Genomic DNA, 23,956 nt, shown 5'->3' with positions numbered 1-23,956 from the left:
AACTGGGAATGAATGGGAGAGAATACTGGGTCACCCCAAAGCAGTGTGAAGGAACCACTGTTTCAAACTAATACAGTTAAACGTGCTATATCGTATATATATATGACCCCACGCAGGCTAGCCACGTTCAACAAGGATGCACGTCCATGCTGCCCATTGTGTGGGGATGGGGAAGCTGACCTAATACATATGTTTTGGGGTTGTGTGGATGTGAGAGACATTTGGGCACAAATAGAACAAGCATGCAGGGAAGCTGGAATAGTGAGGTACAAGTGGTCACCAAAGAAATGCCTAATTGGCGCCTACCTCAGAATCAGCAAATATAAACACGTGGTTAAGTTTATGGATATGGCTTGCATACTGGCCAAAAGAACAATACCCATTGTCCTGGAAAAATGCTGAGGGGCCGCAATATGCAAAAATGGCAGAAGGAGTTTGAAAGGTGGGCAGAGGCAGAGACCAAGGTGGGGATGGAAGGGGCTAACAGATCGGAGCCCGACAGCAGTGCTAAGTGGGTGGCATGGAAGGCACTGGTTTGGGACATGTTCCACCCATCCAACAACAAACCCCCCTAATGTACCAACCAAGACTAAAGATATGTGCCAACTAACACAGGTGACAAAGGTCGTCCCAAGGACATGAAGTGGAAAGGAAAGATTGTATCCCGGAGGCCCAGGTGCTCGCTCCAACTGACAATATAAGTAAAATGCAACGCACGTGTAGGAAGTTATTTGTTTGTTGTAGAAAGTAGTTATTAAATGCACTGATTTAAATGCAGAAAGAGAAATGTCAAAATGCATGGTTGTATTTTTAATAAATGCCAAAAAAAATTGTTAAAATAATGAGCCTCTCCACTGTTCTAACAGCTTGTTTTCAAATGTTGGGACCAGTACATGTTGTTGACTTGAAAGGAGCGCATTCGGCTACCCTTGTTGTACTGCTCCTCCTGCTGTTGTTGTGCCCGTCCTAGGTTTTCTTGGGCATATTCGCTTAAATATCCCAGATGATCCCTTAGGTTACTCACGTAATCAGTCGATTTGTCTCCTCTTGGGTTTCCCATACCTCCTTTACAGTGTCCAGGAGTGATCTAGGGTGTCTTCTGAACAACAACTCGAAGGAGGAGAAACATGTTGAGGACTGTGGAGTGTCCCTAAGAACCATCAAAACCCAAGGCAGGGCACAATCCCAACAGAGTCCTGTTTGCTCTGTAGCCCTTTTCACGATTTGTTTTATCGTGTTGTTATACCTCTCGATGAGTCCGTCCATTTGTAGATGATATACGGTGGTGCATAGATGATGTATGTGCAGGATGTTACATACTTCTTTCATTATCAATGACATGAAGTTGCTGCCCTGGTCAGATACGACCCCCAATTGTATACCGACTCTTGCGAAGTAGGGTAACAGAACATCACAGACCTGTCTTGCCGAAGTCCCCTTTAGGGGAAAGGCCTCAGGATATCTGGTGGGATAGTCGATCATGACCAATAGGTATCAATAACTCTGGCTGCTGGGTTCCCGAGGTCCCACTATATCCATTCCGATTCTGGGGCATTGTTTTGTAGAGTAGCCTTAGGGGGTATGTGTTGACTGATCCATTGACAGGTTGGACATCTTTGACAGTATCTAGCTACCTTCGTATAGATCCCAGGCCAGAATAATCTTCACAATCATTTCTTTTGGGTCATCGCTTCAGCCATATGACCACCGGTTGCATGGTTGTGTGCTAGTTGTAGGAGTCCATCCCTGTATGAAGATGGTACCAGGAACTGTTCCTTCTCGTCTTGGAAGGATCCCCTTGTTACTCTGTAAAGAAAAGTCCTATTTTTCTTTGACGTAAAGCGTCGTGACTGTATCATTGCTTGAAGGCATTGCTTGCTCTCGTGTCCTCTTGAGGGTTTTGTATATAAGAATTTCGGTCTTAAATGACAGTATATGGTCTTCTACTTTCCAGTCTATCAGATTAATGTTCTGGAGAGTGCGATTTCAGTCTGTCTTCATTCATCTTATAGTGCATCAGGATTTCATGTTTAATTCTTAGATGTGGGTCATTCTGTATTTGAAAAGGGTTCATTTGTAATCATTGATGGTCCGCCAGGAGGTCAGAAAACTAGGGAATGTCAGTACTGATCAGAACCAGAGCAGGTACGGGAGGCAGCACTTATGTTAACATATGTGCTGGGGAGTCCCAATGTTTTGATATACCTGTGTACACCTTTAATCGGTTTCGAAATATAAGAATCGTTCTGTTTATCACTTATTTGAGGGGTTATGGCGGTCTGTTGACTGCAACTATCCATCATTGCTTGTGTAGGCCTCTCCGACAACTGTGACTTCTATGATATGGAGAGGATGTCTTCTCCGGTATTCTTGTTTTTGCAAAGTTCCGATTTCCATGGGTTTGGGTTTCCTTTTCACACAGAAGTGGGCGATATGCCCTCATTCGTCGCATTCGAAACACTGTGGTTGCAGTGAGGAAACTCCACCTAGGTTGCTTTGAGTCTGTGGTTTGGGTTCCACTGGCGCCAATCAGGGAGGACCGGTTCTTATGGAGGGAGGCTCTGCGTACATTCTGTTCAGTATCGCACTGGTTGGCCAGATCAGGCCAGCCTTTTGATATGCTAGGGCAACATCTATTGCTTCCTGCAACTGAAGACGGTGGTGTTGTCAAACCCATCTGTGTATTGGGATGGGGAGGGCCTCCACAAACTGTTAGAACAGTATTTTGTCTCTGATATGAGGGGTGGTAGGCGTAGGTGTCTGTAACCATTTTTCTGCAATGTCTTGAATACAGTAGAATGCCTAGTCTTTCCAATATGGTTCTCTTAAGCTCTACATAAGGCGTGTCACCAGAGGGGTTTGCAGCTTGGTATGCCCCTTGCATTACTCCTGCAAGCAAGGGAGCAAGATAATGACCCCAGCGCTCTGGCAGCCATTGAGCAGTACTTGCAATCTGTTCAAAATTAACAAAAAATCCTCAGGTCATATCCGGCCTGGAACCTCTGTAGAAGCGTGGGGGGGTACTACTGTAGGTGCTCTTGCTGCAGTAACTGCTTCTCCTAACAAGCGGATTGCTTCACGGTTCTGGTCCTAAGCCACTCCCTGCACCTGCAGGGCTTGTTGTAAGGTTTGTCGGGAAGCTTGCGCTTGGTGTCCTTGTAATTGCAGCAACTGTTGGAGTTGTTGCTTACCTTCACTAGCGTTTTGATAAGAGTCTCCATCATGGCGTTCCTCGGATCCCACCCCTGACACCACTGGAATAATATGGAGCTGGGAGACGATGGTGCCTTCAAATAATAATCCTTTATTTAGGTAAAGAAAATAAAGAATACGACATAATCCGGTTTCGGTCAATTGTTTTCCTTTGTCAGAAGTCTTCTGCGCGATGTTTTTGCGTCCGTCTGTTGTCGGTTGATCTAATAGGTCCAGTGATAGCTGCTGCTCGCTGGCTCCTCATATTCCTGTTCCTTTCAGAAACAAATGACAACCAAACAATGTTTCACCCAGGAGATCAAAAGAAACTGCCCTCTTAGTCTTGAACCAATCCAGTTCCTTCGTACATGATGTTGGACGTGGGAATGACCACCTGACTTGGCTTCCTGCCTGAGGGAGTTCTTCTGCATTCGTGTGTTGCTCTGCTGAGATAATGCTTTTGTTCTGATCTGTCTGACAGGTTGATAGAATTGCCTGGGAACGTAAGGTGCGAACAAAGGTAAGGAGGATCCATTTCATTCATTTATCTACAGAGAGGTATGTAGAGCTCATGTCTCATGGACACCTTGGCGTCCGATATGTCTGAGGTTGACTCACTCCGTTATGCATACATGAACTCTGTCTATTAAATAGGTAAAACATCAGATAACTATGGCTCAAAGACAGAGAAGACATTAACAACAGTGGATATACAAGTAAAAACCAACCAACTGTATATTTAGAACATGGGTCACTATAATATCAACAGCATGCAACAAAGGAATGTCATAACTAATGGGAGTATTGTTAAGATATGATCATTTCACCCATAGGGATCATATGACTAACACTTGGTTGAAAGTTTTATTATATGCAGATATGAAACTATGTGAAAGGAAATGGTGCTAAAATATTTTCAATTATTGTTGTCTTAAATCTTAACAATGGATTACTCAGATCAGTACAATGTAATTGAACTGGTCATCTAATACTGTGTAAGTATATATGATCAAGGGTGAAAGCAAATGTGGTTAAAATGTTAAAATGTGTTAGAATGTATTGTATTATTGTAGACTCAAATCTAAATAATGGATTATTTAGACCAATGTAATGTAAATGATTTGACCATTTAAAACAATGGAAGACCTGTCCTGACGCGCCCGAACATCTATGCCATGCGAGTAGTTCCTGTGTCATTTAGCCACACATCGATGGCTATCTCTCTCACGGCGGCCTGCGGGTATTGCTGCACAGGCCAGCTCGATTGTGCTTTTTCCTCCTTGACACAGCCTCTGCACTAATCGGGAGGCTTGAGTCATTGGTGATGTGAATGCCAAGTTAGCTTTACGTTGCCATGACTCCTTTCATTTCACGCATTCGCGTGAGTACAGCATTTCGTTTACTGCACATGCGCACTTGACATCTTGGTAAACAGCTCCAGTCTGCTTTGCTCCTTGCACCCGGACTGACGCGCTTTTCGCCGGCTCGTGAACACTGAAGCCTGCAGGTAAACCACGCACCTCTGGCAGTCTTGGGTTGCCTTTCGTATTTTTACTCTTAGTTTTACTCGTTTTAAGCAATCGAACTGAGCGCTCAAAGAGCACCTTACAATGGTTTTGTATTATTTAGATTCATCCAACACCGCTCAGCCGTCCGATGCGTGTTATTACCAGCATGTAAATTCCTGCTCCCCAAGCATAAGGGACCCTCATACTTCCACAATTTCATTTCTTCTTTCTTACAAAGGTACATCTTGGCGTCTCCACCTATATGATGCCATCAATTCCAATATGTCTGTGACCTCTTTTAGTAAGCTAGGGGAATCCACTAATTTGAGCCTCTCTTTGCCTTCTATCCAGCTACAGGCTATGAGATGAACTCACCTGGACCCTGACCAGGGTCCCACCAGATCCCAAACATTTTTTGCCACCTGGCTACCACCTAGGACCCAGTGTTATGGTAATACATGCACAGGTCTCCTTAGAACCTTGTGCATGTAGATTCCATTTGAGAGTGCCTCGCCAGTTGATGCTTCCACTGCAGCTACCTGGGGGCCTCAAATAAAGCTCTTCTCTTCTCCCATACTTTGTGCCTCTTTATTTCATATGGCGATGAGGCACTGTACCCCGAGGCCCCTGGGAGCGTATTAGGTCACCTGATTGGGCGCAGCCCCCCCCCTTTTTTCGCTGCCGCCGACTTCTGCTGCCAGCGCCTGCAGCGGCCTGCCTGTCAGCTGTGGACAGCCAAGAGGAACAGCCAAGAGAGGCCTCGACATCACCTTTCAGTTCTCCACTGTAAAGGGTGCCGCTCCTCCCCGCTGGGAGTTTAGAGCGGCGCACATTGCACTCCTGCCCTACTCCAAAAGTGCTTCAGACAGCAGGACCTGTCCATCTATCAGGTCAGAGGAGGGGGGAGGACGAAGTGAAACTTACACTTTCCTTTCATTTGGCATTTTATGTGTAAAACGGACAAAATGAAACCTACGCTTTCCTTTTATTGGCATTTTTTTGTGTAAAACCCTCACTGCTGCCCTGAGCAGAACCCTGCATCATTTTCAAAAGCTGCTTGCTGTTGCCCAGCAACACTCACACAGCATTAGCAGTCTTCATTCTCTCAATGGCTACTCTGACTTTCCGGGACTAATCACTCACTATCTTGGTCCATTGTGACATCACAACTGAACATTCCATCAGGTCTTCCCTGAACCAGCCAACCTGTGCTCCCAGCCCATTGTGAGGTCACAATCTGTACTAAGGACCATCCATACACTAAAGCCTAAAGACTCTGCAGTACAGATACACCTGGGCATTCTCTGAATCGGGTCCCACCCTGCCATGCAAGCAATTCTATAAAGACTGTATCTCAGCGCCTCCTTGCTAACTGCCAACAGTACAGAAAACCTCTGCCTACACTACAGCAACTGGTGCCACTCAACGCCATTCCTCACCACTTACAACCTAGAATAAGGCACACCACCATGCAGGGCGTTCCGCCTCCCACCAAGTTTCTTCCATGCCCTGGGAGCCCAACCTGCCCATGGGAACAATGGATCGATGGATTCCACGTCTACCTCAGAGCCATTGGGGGCAGCAAATTCAATGATGACCTCAAGGAGGCGACCCTCTTGAACTGTATTGGGGCAGAAGCACTGAGACTTTTCAGGACCCCTCCCGAACCCGGCAACATAGGAGGAGATGGCAACCGCAAGTTTGACATAGCATTGGCCAAACTCACCAGTCATTTTGGCAACAAGGCCAACGTAGTACTGGAAAGATACAGGTTCTTTTCCAGAAAGCAGCTCAAAGGCGAGTCTATTGATTCATACATCGCGTCCCTCAGGGCGCTTATGTCAACCTGCAGTTTCACAGGTGTCTGTGATGAGTATTTGAGAGACCAATTGGTGCTGAATGTGGCTGATCCACGCATCCATCAAAAATTGTGGCAAACCAAAAATCCCACCCTGGACCAAGCCACGGCGATAGCAAGGAGCATGGAATTGGGAGATCGATGCATGAGGGAAAGACGTGACCACACGACCAGTGTGGAAATCAAATGTGTCAGCCCTGAGTCCAAGCCTTACGAGCCTCTAGTAGCAGCAGTAAGAAAGGCTCCGCCATCAAGGGGTTCGAAATTTGGCTCAAGCGGAGCGAGGCCATACAACTCCCAGAATCCAACGCGCTGCCAGAGGTGCGGATGGTACAAGCATGCAAATCCTGACAAAGAATGCCCCGCCATCGCTGTGGAGTGTTATAAGTGCAGCCAGATTGGACACTTTGCCAAAGTCTGCAAGAACACACGGGGAAAGACAACCAGATATGGCAATCTCACCAGGCGACCTTTCATCAGACCGTCCTCTGTGAGAGTAATCAAAAGCAACCAAGAGCACAATGACATGTTATCTATCAGTCCAATGCAACAAAAGGTACAAATACTCACTGTAACATCCCAACAACAGAGCAACGGTCCCTGGGTCAAAATGCAAATCAACGGCATATCATTACCTGTAATGGTAGACACTGGCTCCCCCTACACCATCGTGGATCTCAAGACCTTTTTGAGTGTACTCTCTGGCAAGATACATGACCTGTGAAGCACTTGTGTAAGAGCTACCGGTTATGGAAAAACACCCATCGAGATAATGGGATATGTGTGGGTGAACCTCAAGTTCCATGACAGAGAAACATATTGCAAACTCTTTGTAGCCAAAGATGGCTCCTCCGTTGTGGGATGGGAAGAACAAGCCGCTCTTCGAGTAAGAATACACCCTGGAGAAGAAATCCCCGTGCTGAGTTAGCTCAATAATGATATGGACATCAAATCTAATCTAGCAAAACAATTCCCCAAGGTGTTCTGCGACAAGATTGGACTCCTAAAAGGTTTCCAACACAGAATAATCCTCAAAAGAGGTGCTGTCCCAGTGGCCCACTGAGTCCGCAATATTCCCTTTGGAACAAAAGAGGCATTGAAGGAAGAACTTAAGCGCCTCTGCAATGAAAACATCATACAGCCCATCGAAAGTTCAGAATGGCTTGCCCCAATTGTCTTAGTAAAAAAAACGGACGATTCCATAAGAATGTGCGTCGACTTGAGAGACCTAAACAAAAACATATGGGTTGACAGACACCCACTTCCCAATATATCTGAACTCCTATCGACCATGAAACCTGCAAAATACTTTACAACTCTGGACCTCTCCTCAGCCTATCACCAGATTGCTTTGGAAGAGAGCTCAAAGAACCTAACATCTTTTGTCACACCTCTCGGTGCATTCATGTTTAACAGAATGCCATTCGGACTCACTTCAGCCGCAGCAGTCTTTCAGAGACTCATGTCACATCTATTTGGAGGACTTGATGGCCTACACTGCTTCCAAGATGATATCCTCATATCAGCCAGTACAGAAGAAGAGCACAACGCAAAACTTGTGGGTGTCCTACAGGTCATACAAAAAAGTGGGCTCACACTCAAATTAGAGAAATGCAACATAAAGTGCGACCGAGTTTCATACCTGGGCCATTCCATTGACGCCAACGGCATCAGCCCCAAGAGGAAACTCATGGACACCATAATGAATATCGCCGAGCCTCAAAATAAAGACCAATTAAGGAGTTTCCTCGGGATGACAGAATACTATTTCAAGTTTATAAGCAACTATGCTGATAAGACCAAAAACATGAGAAACATCTTGAAGAAGGCAACCAAATTCATATGGTCCACTGAATGCAAGAACGAATTCGAAGAAATCAAATTTCAAATTAACCAAGCCCCAGCCTTAGGAATGTTCGATTGTAAAGCTAAAACCATCATATCCGTAGATGCAAGTAAAACCGGACTGGGTGCTGTCCTAGAACAGCAACAAGATAAGGACGTTGTGACGATCGCATTCGCATCGAGAGTACTGAGGGGAGCCGAACTAAACTATTCCACCATTGAGAGAGAAGCTCTGGGTCTGAGGTGGATTCTTCAGCATTTCAGGAACCTAATTTGGGGCTTACCCGTCATACTGAAAACAGACCATAAACCTCTAGTAAATGTCCTTCAGTCCAAAACTCCTCACCTTATATCACCGAGAGTAAGACGTTGGTTCCTCGACATCATGCAATACAACCTCCAACTATGCTATACTCCCGGTCCACAAAACCAAGTAGCAGATTGTCTTTCCAGATTATCGACCAACATCAACACTGAGATTGCATCTCCAGATGAGGACATCATAGCTGTCGTAAACCCTGCCATCTCGAGAGATGAATGGAAAATTAATGCCAATACTGATCCGGAACAGCAAGAAATCAGGGAAGCGATAGCTAATGACTGGGTGGAAACGGGAGAGGCTTTAACAACCTTCATTCCCTTCAAGGAAGAATTATCCATGGACGATGAGCATATCTTCAGAGGCGATCGAGTAATCCCACCCACCCAACTCAGAAAAAAAGTACTCCAACTGGCACACGAAGGTCACCTAGGAAGAAGCTTGACGAAAAACAAGTTGAGAAACAACTATTGGTGGCCAGGAATGTGGAAAGAAGCAGAAGAACTGGTCAAAAATTGCTCCACGTGTGCCATGAGTGACAAGTCCAAGATCTTAAGAAAGACCCCCTTACAGCCTATTGAACCTCCCAAACATGTGTGGTCTAAACTGGCAATCGACATCATGGGTCCATTCGAGAACCTCAAAACAGTCAAAGTATATATCATAGTACTTGTCGATTACACCTCTAAATGGACAGAATGGGGAATAGCTGAGGACAATGTGACCTCAAAGAAAGTCATAGATTTCCTGACAGAGATCTTCAGCAGGGAGGGAGACCCCAAGGAATTGGTTTCGGACAACAGGTCTCAGTTCATATCTATGGAATTTGCTGATTTCCTCAAGAAAAGGTCCATCAGCCACATAACATCTTTGTACCATCCAATTTCCAACGGACTTGTGGAACGCATGAACAGGCTCGTCAAGAGCGTATTCCAACTGGCCACGGCCAACAACCTCCCATGGAGAGAAACTCTCAAAGAAGCTTTGCATGCGTATAGAACTACCCCACACACCACCACGAACATAGAGCCCTTCACCCTCATGCGAGGTAGGGTTGCAACTAACCGATTTAGACGTGGATGTTCTTATACACGGGAGAAGCAAGGGTGAACATGGATCTACTTCAAAAGACAGTAAGAGAAAAACAATCAAAATACAAAAGACAATACGACTCCAGACATGGAGTAAAAGAGATGATGGTTCGTGAAGGAGACTGGGTACGTGTCAAAGAACCGAAGAAAACTCTCAAGGGTGAATCCATCTTCAGACCTCCACAGAGAGTTGTGAGTTGTCATGGAAAGTCTGTCATCCTCGATGATGGAAAGAGATGGTCTGGAGATTATCTCATAAAAGTAACAAAAGACATCCAAGAGACCAGCATATCTAAGGACAACAGTCCTGACAAACCATCACAACAAACCTCACATTCCCCAAGAGAATCCCTCTGCGAACATGTGGACAATGACAGACCTCACTCCATGCATCAAGGAGTCCCCACTGGAAGAATGTCCAGAAGGAACCGCAAAATCATCCAAAACTTCAACAATGACTATATTTATTACTAATGTACCCCAGTTTACCCATTTTCCCTCTGCCTCTCCCACTTGACACCCTTTTTTTCCCTTTCACTTTCCCGCTTTTCCCCCACCTGTTTTTCCTTTTTCTTTTGCCTCACGTGGGGGAGATGTTATGGTAATACATGCACAGGTCTCCTTAGAACCTTGTGCATGTAGATTCCATTTGAGAGTGCCTCGCCAGTTGATGCTTCCACTGCAGCTACCTGGGGGCCTCAAATAAAGCTCTTCTCTTCTCCCATACTTTGTGCCTCTTTATTTCACCCAGTCCTGTGAAAGGTCAGGATATGACCATCAATATGAGAAAACAAGTACTTTTTAATCTATTGTGTCCTTTCCCTTCTGTGTATACATAATAATAATAATAATTTGGGACTTATATAGCGCTACGAACCCTCGGGTATCTGAGCGCTGCTTATTATTACCCACGGTGCGTGGTGCTCATTTATCGACCTCGGAAGGATGAAAGGCTGAGTTTTGGCCCCGCCGGGATTCAAACCTGCGTTAGCAGGCTCTGCACGGATGTCAAAGCGAGCGCTCTACTCGCTGTGCCACTTGACCGGCTTACATATTTTTGTACATGGCATTTTAACCACTGCGCACGACATAAGACTTTACTTCTCTACACTTGGTTTAGTAACCACAATTCCCCTCCATTCCTTACAGGGGACACCTTCCCTTGGCTCCATGAAGACGGCTGTGACCCACTGAAAGGCGAAACGTCCTGGGACCAATTCACTCACCGGTGTTGTTTGGTCCTTATAATAATGTATCTTTGGATTTATTTCACCGACGTCGATCCATTATTTTGGTCACCCTTTAGCCTGGCTATGCTAGACCTATCCAAGGTCATCATTTTAGAGGAATAACAAGTTACGTTAGCTCCTTTTTGTTATAAAACATGCTCAAACTTGCTTTTATACCATGTTGAACCATGAGGAGAACATTACGCATTAGAAGCATTTTTTGTTCTTGTGTGTATCTCTATAATTGTCACTTTGCAGCATATTCATGCATCAATTGGTTTGATTTTGATTCATGTTCGCTATACAGTTTCTATTCATTTATGATTGTCAATTGTGCAGAATGATTGCACCCTTGAATACTGAATTTGTATTTTCATAAAACAAAAGTTGTAGTGGATGAGGGCAGCAACTTATTAAAAGCTGTACCTCCCCTTAGTAAAGGGCAAGCGCATGTGTATTATTATTTTCATGTACCCCTACCCATGGATACGCACAAATATTGCCACCATCGGGTAGGTAATACACAACAGATTCTATTTGCATTAAATAAGTTGCAATTAGCTTAGACTATCACAGCCAGGACAACACCCCTCCTTTTGTATACATTTAACCATAGCCCTTTGTCCTGTGCTGTTGTTGGGTCCTCCCTCCTGTTAATACTGTCCTAGGACACGACTTGTTAGGACATAACGAATATCGTTGTGAAATGATGGGCTACATTTGTAAATTGTATATCACTATCTCAAAGCTGGTATGAATCTTAACACTGCGACTGAAACATGAAACACTGGTGCATACAACTAATAAGACCAGCATAATTAAATACTAGGATGACTTATCAATACATGACATCTAATGAGTCAACAGAATTAGCTACGGGCGGATTTAATTCTGATATATAAATAGAACTTCACAGACCTCATATTATTACTGCTTTAACAAAGGAAGACAACTAATGAGCACAAATGATTACAAATATCTGACTCCAAATCCCAGAAATGTTTGTGACCAGAACGTATAAACGTCACATAAATCATACATAGAGGGGAGAGTAAGAACACGTGGTTTATTAATGTTCACATAGTTTTTTGTGGATAATGTGCCCGAATTATGAGATTACAACTGATTGGAACGATTAGAGCAACAAGATCAAAGTGATCTTCTGGTTCCTCACCTGCTTTAAGCTGTATAACATTTAGTTTACTAGCCGGGACTAATAATGACACAAATTATTGACTCGAAATCCCAGAAGGCTGAGTAAATCAGATGCTAAAACGTCACATGTACCGTACGCAGAAAAGATAAGAATACATTGCTTAGCAACAACGATACACAGAATAGAACAGAATTGCGGCGTTAGCGTTCGCATGAAGAAACTGTATCCTGTTGGAACACTTACAGCAACCTGGTAAGAGAATCAGATGGCTGGTCCTCATATATTAGACTGCGAAGGGAACAGCATCGGATTATACAATAGCAGGACCACCTCCCAAACTTCAGAGGGTGAGTAGAGTATGACATAAGTATGTAGACACTGTAAACGTATTGGTAGAATGTGAATGGATAAAAAAAACACTGGCGCGCATTTGTAACTCTAAATGCGCACACTCTACCAACAGATTGGGAAACTATGTGAACATGTGAATAAGAGAAGACTTCCAAGTGCTGTGAATTTATCCACAGAAACCGTTCTCACCGGCATAACACCTTTATATGTCAGTGAGTATAATAAGTATAATAATCAGATTCCTATTACCTCAACTTAGGAGTCAATAGAGGAATAACTCTAAATCGGTATTCTTGCAATTTTAGGGAACCTGATGTACTACTGTCCACCACCCTAAGAAGCAGTATTAGCACTCTCTGAAAGTGGACATAAAGATATCATCTATGATAACGAACAAATAATTGGTAGGCATTATTTCCATATATTAATGAATCCCATCAAACGTCACTTGCAGTAATGGTTGTAGTAATACACTATTATACATTTCACAGGTGAATCTAAAGATTACAAGATTGTCCCAGTGATTCTATAAGAAAAACAATTGCAGTTGAAGTGCCCATTAATTCATATCAGTATTGGTTATTTTAGTTCTAACTATAGAGAATCTAAATTAATAGATGAATTATTGCAATTTACTTTCTAGAAAAGTGAACTGAACACAAACATTGAAGATAATTCTTGCTCCTGAAGAAGAGAGAATTCTCACGAAATGTGTCGAGCCTTGTCTTTTTCTTTTTACCTTCTTTTCTCCATGCATGTTAATATTACCTAAATAAGCAAATTTGGACTAATGTAATGAATATCATATAAAGCAATGTAATCATTTATATGAACTCATTCATTGGTTAACAATAGTCTGTATAAACAATATATATGCTTAAAATATTAGACATTCGTAAAAAATTGCCAGCTGTGGTAATTGAAAACCCTTCTAAGAATTGGTTCTATTAATTACATTGTTGATATAATTGTAAAATAAGATTCAAAGCTTTTCTACAAAATTGACTGAAATAGTTTTTCAGTAATCATAGGTAGGCATGGGACGGGAGTGTCCATGAAATATGCATACTTTGTTTGTTGTATGAAATTAGTTCCCCTCGTCCACAACGCAAAAAACAGCAGGTGCCTTCTTTTCTTACAATCCCCCTAACTGTTCTACAGAATTGGAAGCATAATCTGCACCCCAATAGAGTGCCGTCTCCGATCCTCCCAGCTCAGCCCCTGTACCCGTGGCAACATCCCTGTTCTCAATATTCACTGCAACTGTTCTGATAACCGAGTTGTCCAATCTAACAAGAACCTGCCCATGTCTCCACCTTTCTTCTTCTACATCCCTTACCTGTCTTCTCACTTCCTACTGCTCTTCATCTCTATGCGGCCATAGCAGCACTACCTCTTCCTACGCCAGCCTTAGCGCTTCCTTCATTTTTTCCCTATTCTTTTGCATCTACCACTCTTCGCAGCCTATCTTCTGTCCTTGCAGGAAGAGGCCTAACCTCTTCCTTCTCTCATTTTGAATCCTTTCTCTGCTCTTCTGACAACCAGCTTCACTCTTCACGCTCCTCCATCCTTAATCTGCTAAACTAGCAGTCAGGGGATTTATACCCTTCCGCTCTACATTTTCAACCTCTCTGTAGCTGAACTATTGAAGGAGTTATCCTTCCACTTTCCAAAAATCCTAGTTCTTAGAAATCAAACCTGATGGAGGCGTTACGTGTGTCTGTCTTGCAACCACTGGAGTAGCTGCTGGTGTAAATGGTGGTACAAACTCAGGGTCTGTGTATCTCTCCTCGGGCGATGAAGGATAGCACCCATATGGGGGTGGTGCAGAAGAAATTCCTGCACCCTCCTTTTTCGGCCCTTCCACCACAATTTCAACATGATGGCCCTTCTTGTTTTTTTCATACATCCTCCATAATTCCAAGATGTTTAACTGCTAAAAGCAATTAACCACCAGATACTCTGGCTCAGGCCCCATTTCTATTACCAGCCCAATAAATGATCAACCCCCTCTACATGACTTCAATACACTGGAACTTGTGTTGTTTGGGCCTTAACTTGGTTTTCTGAAGGAGAGTGTCCTAAGCCATCATGGAGGAATTGGAACGAAGAGCTGATTGGTGTAGCTTCAGTACTTGGAGGTCAGGCAGGCATTCGAAACTTCCTTTCATTGTCCATGTCAAGCAGGAAGGTCCGGTTTATGTGAAGCTCCCAGATTTAAAGCATAAACTCAGGTGGGAAGAGTATAACTAAAGGAAGAGAAACCCCTTTGTGCTAAAACCTGTGAGGGACATCCAGAGATACAGTGGGGTGCAGCATTTCCTTATGTGAATCAAGTGACTGTACTTGAAGAGTAACTGCTACAACGTGTTGAACTGTTATCATAGTGCCTGTTGTACTTACCGTAAAGTTAATTTAGGACATTAGGTTGATTAAAATAAGTTATCTGTGAGGAATCCCCTTTAAAATAGCCAGCATGCTCTCTCACAGACTTCACTTGTGAGGAGAGAGCAGCGTTCTGAAGGAGCAGCATAAAGGCTACAAGTGCAAATGCACCGCTAGGGAGAACAGCGTCTCAGTAAACAGATAACCGAATGTGCACCGCTAGGGAGAACATCGTCTCAGTAAACAGATAACCGAATATGCACCGCTAGGGAGAACATTGTCTCAGTAAACAGATAACCGAATGTGCACCGCTAGGGAGAACATCGTCTCAGTAAACAGATAACCGAATGTGCACCGCTAGGGAGAACAGCGTCTCAGTAAACAGATAACAGAGCGTGCACATCCCAGAGACGGTAGTGACTTTGCTTTGATCACGCTCGCCGAAGGGAGCCATGCATTCTCTTGAGCCTCAGCATTTTCATGAACAAGTGATGTAGTGTTTCTGTCTCTCGGACGAGGACGGCAATATTCTTTGTTACAATCCTGGCTCTGGAGGACATATGGAAAAGTCCCGTTAGGTACAAACCTATGACAGGTAAAGTATGAAATTCTCTTAGATGGTTAAATGTAGGGGTCATCAGATAAAGCTAGTAAGACAAGAATCCTTCTGCAACCTCGCACGTTAATCCTGAATAGTTACTGTAAAGCTAGGCTCCATGGCAATCCAGCAGGAAACATTAATCCCTCCCAGCTGTTTGAGTAGGAACACAGGCATTAGTTACTTGGGTTTGGGGGAGATCATAAGAAGAGTTGAAATAATCTGGGATCCTTGTGTTTTCTTACCCTCTGCAGATTTCGACAAAAGACAGAAATCTGTTATTTTCTCCACTTCCCCTTTCACTCAGGGGTGTTTCAGGTTTTAGCTACAGTTAGATTCAGTTCTTAATCAAACACCTTTGTGGGTCTGAAAGGTTGAGCAGCTCCTGTGGATCAGGATATACAGGACCACACAGTAGGTCAGGCACTTCAGGGCTCCTGTAAATTGGACCTCATTCAAACAAGAAATCATCAAATACTTTTATTTCAGCATCGCCATAAAAAGTGAATACAAACAAGAATCACAATAAATACATACTGGATACAGCACAATAAAAACTCCATTAAAAACATCATCCTATTTGACTCATTTTATTGTGACAAAACGAAAATCAAACTCCAGTGCAAATCCTGCAGGTAATAAAAAAACATTTCATTCAATGGTATGCCAGCACTCATAGCATCTAATTGTTTTATTTTTAAAAAACCTTGCTGTTGAGTAAACCAAGCACGATAGATATAAGTCACAAATTCAAAGATCACCGAGTTCTCAGCTGTGCTCCTGGACAATAACAGTGCTTCTTACAAGTGTCTAATGTTAATTTTCAGCAGGATAAGTTTTAGTAACTGGTTTCTAAGACCCAAGTAATAAGTACACATATAGGGCCTCATTACAACCTGCCAGTCCGGGACCGTGCAAAATCCGTGACGGCGGTAAAAATGTTTCCGTGTCCGCAAGGTTGCGGAAAAACCGTCCGATTACACGCTGTCGGTCGCGCGCACCACACGAACTTGGAAATGTTGTTACCGCCGGCACGGAAAACCCCACGGAAATGGAAAGAATGCAGCCACAAGTGGCGCTAAACCCGTTTCCGCCTCCGCCGCCACGGACACGGAACCGGAAATACCATGATCGCCAAAACAGGAAACAGAGAGGCGGCCATCATATAAAAGCACAATCCATTGCCATCCAGAGCCAGCACAAGCACAATCCTAACTCTGAGAAGCCAAAAGGGACCACCAGCATGTCTGCCAGGATTCCTGCTCAGAGGCAGAGCAAACAGCGCTTCAGTGAGGCGGAGCTAACCGTCTTGGTGGAGCACATTGTGGACAATGCGGAGATGCTGTTCAGCGCCGACCAACGGCGTGCCACACAGAAGCGGAGGAAGGAGGTGTGGGCTGAAGCTGCACGCAAGTGCACCGCTGTGGGTGTGGCAGTGAGGGGCGTGAAGGACTGCCACAAGCGGCGGGACGACCTGAGGCTGAGGGTACGCAACCTCATTTCCATGCACCGCCAACGCAGCAGTGGGACAGGCGGAGGACCCCCTTCCCCACTGAGGCTGCAAGCATGGGAGGGGCGTTGCAGCAGCGTCCTCCAACTAGAGGGAATCCATGGGATCGGGGAGGCTGAGACAGGAGTGAGCCCACCTGCAGATGCTGGTAAGTGCCCAAACAGGATTGCCACATGTAAATATGCAGTTGTGAGTACTGGGCCAAAGGACCCATTAACAACCCCCCCTCCCAGGCAGTGCATGTGTGGGCCAAAGGACCCATTAACAACCCACCCCCCCAGGCAGTGCATGTGTGGGCCAAAGGACCCATCATGATCCGTATGGCAACCAATATCACAGAATGCATACACCAGCAATCAGATGCATGTGACTAACACTATTCAATGTACAATCTTAATGACGCATGTGATGCACCCATCTGCCACCACAACAACACTAATTGCATTCCCTTTGTGTCCCCACAGCCGTTTCAAGTGACAGTGATACTGCACAACAGGCCAGCCAATCTGCACCGGCAAGTACACAAGCCACCGCCACCACACAGGAGGATGCTGCCGGCAGTTCTGCACCTCTGGCTACATTACCAGCCACTAAAGATGTGCGGCCCACCACCACCACCGACATCCCCACCGTCTCCACACTGGCTGAGTCTAGACAGGTGCCACGGCAACCTATCATGGCCACCCAACACAACACCGAAGGCAGCAGCACTGAAGATGGGGCGGCCTGCAGTGATAACAGTGCCCCGCAAGAGCACTCGGAAACGGGGCCACAGGGGGAGATGCCCACATTGGAAGACCTGGGCTCCTTCCATGAGCTGGGGTTCAGCCCCACATCACTGGGGAGTCCCATGAGGTCGCCCACCCCATCCATGGCCGAACTGAATGCCCGCATGCAGCGGATGGAGGACCAGCAGGCTACCCTCACCCAGCTGGTGGAGAGGCAGCTAGAGGAATCCAGGCTGCAGAGGGAGAGCTACAGCGCCTCAGTGCGTCGCCTGTCGAGGTCCATCGGACGCTTTGCGAGCACTATAGTAACCCTTGCACGCCATGTGCGGGAGGGCAACGACCACACTTCCAGGCTTGTAGAGGCCATGTTGGTTGGCCAACAGGCAAATCTGGCACGGATGCCCTCAATCCCAGATTCTGCCCAATCAAACGCAACCACCCCATCCAGCTCCACTACTGCCAGTCCAAGGAGGTGCTCGAGTAGGCTAACGGGTCCCTCGGGCAAGGTTGCACAGAAGCGCACACGGAAGTGATGGCATGTGTGTGGGGCAGTTTAGGACACATGTGGACTACAAGGTTGTGAGAGGGGTGGGCACGTTTGGGTGGTGGGGTAGGTAGTTTTGGGGGTTTGAACAATGGGCTCTGGGTGGGGGTGGGCACGTTTGGGTGGTGGGGTAGGTAGTTTTGGGGGTTTGAACAATGGGGTCTGGGTGGGGGTGGGCACGTTTGGGTGGTGGGGTAGGTAGTTTTGGGGGTTTGAACAATGGGGTCTGGGTGGGGGTGGGCCCGGGTGTACAGCTTCCCTAACCAATGCACCTCCTTCCCTGTTGTTATTACATAAATACATCACCATTTCGAATCAAGACATACATGTGTGGACATTGACCATTTATTTTGCAGTGCAACTATTAATTCATTGTCGTCACCATGTTCGTGCATTTCTGTGAATGTTCTGTGACTCAAAAGTAAATGCGAATCAGGGCATCCCGTGCTCTCTGGCCATGATGCGGACCCCCAGGGGGAGGCGGTGCCATCCCATCCCCATCTCCATCCCCATCCCCATCCCCATCTCCATCTTCCTCATCTGCGTCTGGTGGCATTGGGATGTTCCTGCGCAGGCATATATTGTGCAGCATGGCACATACGAGCGTGATTTTACCCGTCTTCACTGGGCTGTACAGCAGTGATCAGCCAGATCTGCTCAGACAGCGGAAACAGGCCTTCAGCAGTCCAAATGTCCTCTCAATCATTCCACGTGTGCGGATATGTGCCCTATTGTATGCCTCTTCATGCCTGTTCCTTGGTCTCCGTACAGGTGTCATCATCCATGGCGTGAGTGCATATCCCGCATCACCTACATGGGATGTAGAAGGGGGAACATGTCAGTGTTTGTGGCATCATGTCCTCATCTGCTGCTGTGCATTCTTGTATCATCATTCATTCATGCATATGTACCATGCAGTGTATGGAGGTATGTTTTGGGCATCACAAAGTATGTCGCTGACTGGATATGGGCCTACACATTAACCTGCATGTTTACTGTGCCCTGCGGGTGACATTTGATTGTGTGCATGTCACGGTGCAGTGCTGTCCACACATGGCAGAGTGACTCCACTGTACGGAAGTAGTAAATACACGTCGTCTCATTTACACGCCTCTCGTGCCTTTTGAGGCAGTTTCAATTGAGGGTGGGTGTCTGCAGTGGCACAGGGTTCATGGGACAGTGACGGGATAGGCTGTGCCAGCGTGTGCACGGGCACATTGTGGTGCCCTGTCATGTCTTCCTTCATGATGTTTGGCATCCGCTGTGTATTTGGTAGATGGAAGGGGGGTGATGCATGTGCGGTCACAGCGGCACACTCACAATGCTCATTGGCCTGGACACACACACACCACTTCGACAGGGTTGTAGCATCGTCAGCTGTTCTCACCCAATAGCCATGTGCTTTGTCCGGCATAGCGTTCCATGTACCGTGGCAACGTGGAATTCCGCAGTACCATTGAGTCATGTGATGAGCCTGGGAAACGTGCGCAGCAGTGTGTAATCAGTTGCATGGCATCACAAACCATCTGGACATTCAAAGAGTGATACTGTTTCCTATTGCGGAACACCGCCTCAATTGCACGTGGTACTGTCAGCTCAACGTGGGTGCAGTCAACTGCGCCTATGCAATTTGGCATGCCTGCTATGGCATGGAAGGCCAACTTGGTGGCAATGACCTCGGGGAGGGTGCAGGGTAGGGCTATGTGTTCTGACACATGGCGCAACAGGGCATCCAGTACCTGTACCAGGATTTTGGAGAAACAGGGTTGTGATATGCCGTGCAGCTCACCAACCGTGTGTTGATAGGTGCCAGTGCCAAGGAAATGCAGTACTGAGACAACCTTCAAGAGGGGGGGGATGGCGGTGGGGGTGTCAATTAGGCTGCTGATGCTGTCCTCAATCATGGCGGTGATGGGCAGGATTGTTGCGTGGTCCAGCCGGTATAGTGTGTGGATCTGTCCTGGGGTGAGGTTCCAGGGTGAGGCCCTGATGCGTGGTATTGCTGGCTGGCGGCGGGGTCAGGCTGGCTGGGCAATGGGGTTTGCCATAGCTGCAGGGTTGGCTGGTTGCCGCCTGCGCCTCCTCCTCTGCGCCATTACTGCCACCATGTGCAGTGCTGCCTGATGGTTGAGTAGGCCCAGTCCCAGTGCCACTAGACCTGCTGCCTGCATGGTTCTGTGTTGTGTTGGGCTGGGTGTGGCCCTTTTGTAGGCTCCCAGTGGCCTGCTAGGTCCAGCTGGGCTGATTTGGTGCACCTGTGCCCTGATTCAGTTCAGCAGGCAGTGTATAATGCCATGTTCGCGGTGGCGGCGGTTCCGCCACCGTGATCACAGTATTTACGCCATTTTTTTGCCGGTATTTCCGTGTCCGCGCTAGTTGTGATGCTCACGGTGTTTCGTGTTGACGGTAACGGAGGGGTTTCCGTGCAGACGGACTTAACGGGACCCCTATTTCCGCTGTGGCGGTTTAGGGTGGTGCTATTACCGGGTCCGCGGGTCATGATTGGGCGGACATGGAAACGGTGCCGGTATGGTTTTACCGGCAGTGTTAATTCCAGACCGGAGTACTTGTAATGAGGCCCACAGAATGGACAGCGTCTTCGATGCCAGAAGGTAACTATTTAATAGCAACATTCCCAATACAATCTCATCATTGACATAGTAATGCATATTTTCCACATATACGTTACAGAAAGTCATAATTCTATTAAAGACGCAGAGGTGAATTGATTATGCTTCTCTTCCTTTACTCAAACTCGAGCAGCATGCAATATAACATTTCAAACTCATAAAAGAATAAAACATCCAAAAAACTACATTTCCCAATAAAGTCTTGTGTGTAGTTCATTCTTTTGATGTCCATGAAAAAACAAAACCACGTGACTCCTTCCACCAATCATAACATATACTGTCCTTTATCCTCCTTTACACTCTCGTGTCCTTCCTCTTTCTTTGTCTGTGTCCAACTTTAATTTCAACATTGCATCCCAACAGGTAAACGCTGTAAACCTCGACCTTCTATTCCTCATGTTTCCATTAACAATTGACCTCATGATCCATTCGATTTATTCTCCACCGTAGAACCTGAAACACAAATCATATTTCAGACTACTGTCCCAAGGGTGGGTAATCAACATGAAAAACTTGTCCATATATCTTTTGACACAAATACCATCTTTTACATTATTATCATCACAGAATGCAAAACATTGACATTTATAGCATCGATTATAGGGTGGGATAATCCTTCGCCTCTGTGTTTTTAATAGAATTATTACTTTCTGTAACGTATGTGTGGAAAATCTGAATTCTATGTCAAGACACGGAAGCTCGTATTATGCTTGTTTAAAGCTTACTTGCCACCAACATAGCTACTTTTTCCACTGGCTTAAAATAAAAGGTTTTAAACGTTGATTCTTTCGACCAGTCTGCTGCCTTCATGATGTCCTCTAGTCTGGCCTCTGCTAGGAAAGCCTGAGAGGCCATTGCTCCTCTCACTGAGTTAGACCCATAGGAATCTGTATCTACTCCAGCCTGTGTCATCACCCATCTAATCCATCTTGCAAGCGTGGCTGTCGCTACTGCCCAAAACGTTTCCTTATGGCTATGAATACCTGATTCACCCGGTGGGGTCTCCTTCCCTTAGTCATGGACACATATGCTGTAATACATCTCACTGGACATAATTTTGGTTGTTCTGGGAAAGCTTGATATGATATTGATCTCAACCACGTTTTGGTCCTCTTCACTATATCAAAGGTTAATCCTTGAGGAGATAGTCACTTTCTATTGATCTCTAAAGCCTTGACGTCTGATACCCTCTTGTATGACAGTAAACATAATAGCATAGCTATCTTGGCTGATAATGCCTTCCTAGTTAGTTTGTCATTGTCTGCCCATGATAGGAACATTCTCAAGACTTTGTCTACGTCCCATACCTTTTCATATTTATGCCTTGGAGGTCTAATTATTCAAACCCCTTTCAACAGTTTGCAAACTAAAGGGTGTTCTCCCATGGTTATCCCTTCAATTTTCAGGTGTCCTGCAGAAATAGCTGAGCGGGCTGTATTAATCGTCCTATACTCTTTGCCCTGGGCTGCTAACTGTGCCAGATAATTAACTACATGAACTACATCTGTTCTAGTGGGATGTATATCCCTTTCCACACACCAACTGTGCCAACCTGACCAGGCTGTTCTATATGCCTTCTTGGTCCCTGGTGCCCAAGTTTCATCAATAATCTGTCCAGCTTCTTCCGATAATCCTGGCCTAGTCCAGGCTCCCCTGAAATTGCCCATGCAATGTGGCTGTGGCTGCCTGTCCTCACTAGTGGGTGACCTTCTCCTGTGGAGTCCCTCACTATGAGGTCTAATCTCGGTAATGCTATCGGATCGTTGTAGGTCATCTGGAGCAGGTCCGGGAATCATGCTTGACTACTCCAATCCGGCGTAATCAGTACCATGGATACTCGCTATCTCCTCACCTGTGCTAGAGTCCGCGCGATCATCACAAACGTAGGGAAAGCGCATTCTTTGCTTGGACCCCACTGTTGCAGAAAAGTGTCTATCGCTTCCGCCTCCCGGTCCGGCCTCCAGCTGAAAAACCGAGCAAGTTGCTTGTTCAACCTCGATGCAAAGTAGTCTGTCCTGCATGGACCCCATCTCTCCATCAGTGCCTGGAACACACTCTCGCCAGCTTCCAAACACTGGCAACCCTGAGGAATCTGGAGTTCCAGTCTGCTACCTCGTTCTGATGGCCTGGCAGGTATTCTGCCGTCACTGATATCCCTCTTTGTAGGCACAGATGCCAAAATTATTTTGCTAGCACCGCTAAAATCCTTGATCTCGTGCCTCCCAGTCTGTTTATATAACTAATTGCTGACATGTTGTCCATCTTGAGGAGTATGCAACATCGTGCCAACTCCTGTGTCCAGCATTTCACTGTAAAGGATCCTGCTAGAAGTTCTAGGCAATTTATGTGGAGATTGAATTCTTCTCCTGACCAACTGCCCCCTGTGGACAGATCTCTGCATCTGGCTCTCCATCCCTACCTGCTCTCACAGGAATATTGTCTCTGACGTTAATCTGTTCCGTATCTCTTTCTTTATATCGTTCACCTTGCTCACAGGGAGGTTTAACATTCAATGCAATGGAGGTCATTACAACCTTGGTGCTAAGTGCACCAACTTTACCACCATGGTGTAAACTACGTTTACACCATGGTGGATGGCGGATTTACCGCCCCATTCCAAGGTGAGTGGGGCGGTAAATCCCCATTTCCCATTTTCCCTTCCCCATTCCCATTTTTGCCCCATAGGGCATAATGGGAGTGGGGAAGGCGCTAATTACGCCGCCGTAAATTACGGCAGCGTAATTAGCACCATGGCGGGTTAGCGCCATGGACTTTAACGCCTGCCAAAAGCAGGCGTTAAAGTGGGAATCCGGCGTTAAGGGTTAACGCCGTCGTTAACCCTTAACGCCGGGGTTGTAATGACCTCCATTGTGTCTTTTATTTATTTACATTTATAAAGCGCTCACACAGCCCGCAGGCATCGAGGCGCTGTTACAGGAATTGTTAGTTTTTCTTAGTTGTGCAATTGTGTTTTTTTTTTTCTTTGTCTTAGTTACGTATTTATAACGCGCT

This window comes from Ambystoma mexicanum, chromosome 13 (genome assembly GCF_040938575.1).
Source record: "Ambystoma mexicanum isolate Mex_15411 chromosome 13, UKY_AmexF1_1, whole genome shotgun sequence".
NCBI lineage: Eukaryota > Metazoa > Chordata > Amphibia > Caudata > Ambystomatidae > Ambystoma > Ambystoma mexicanum.
Note: the sequence above shows the minus strand (reverse complement) of the source record.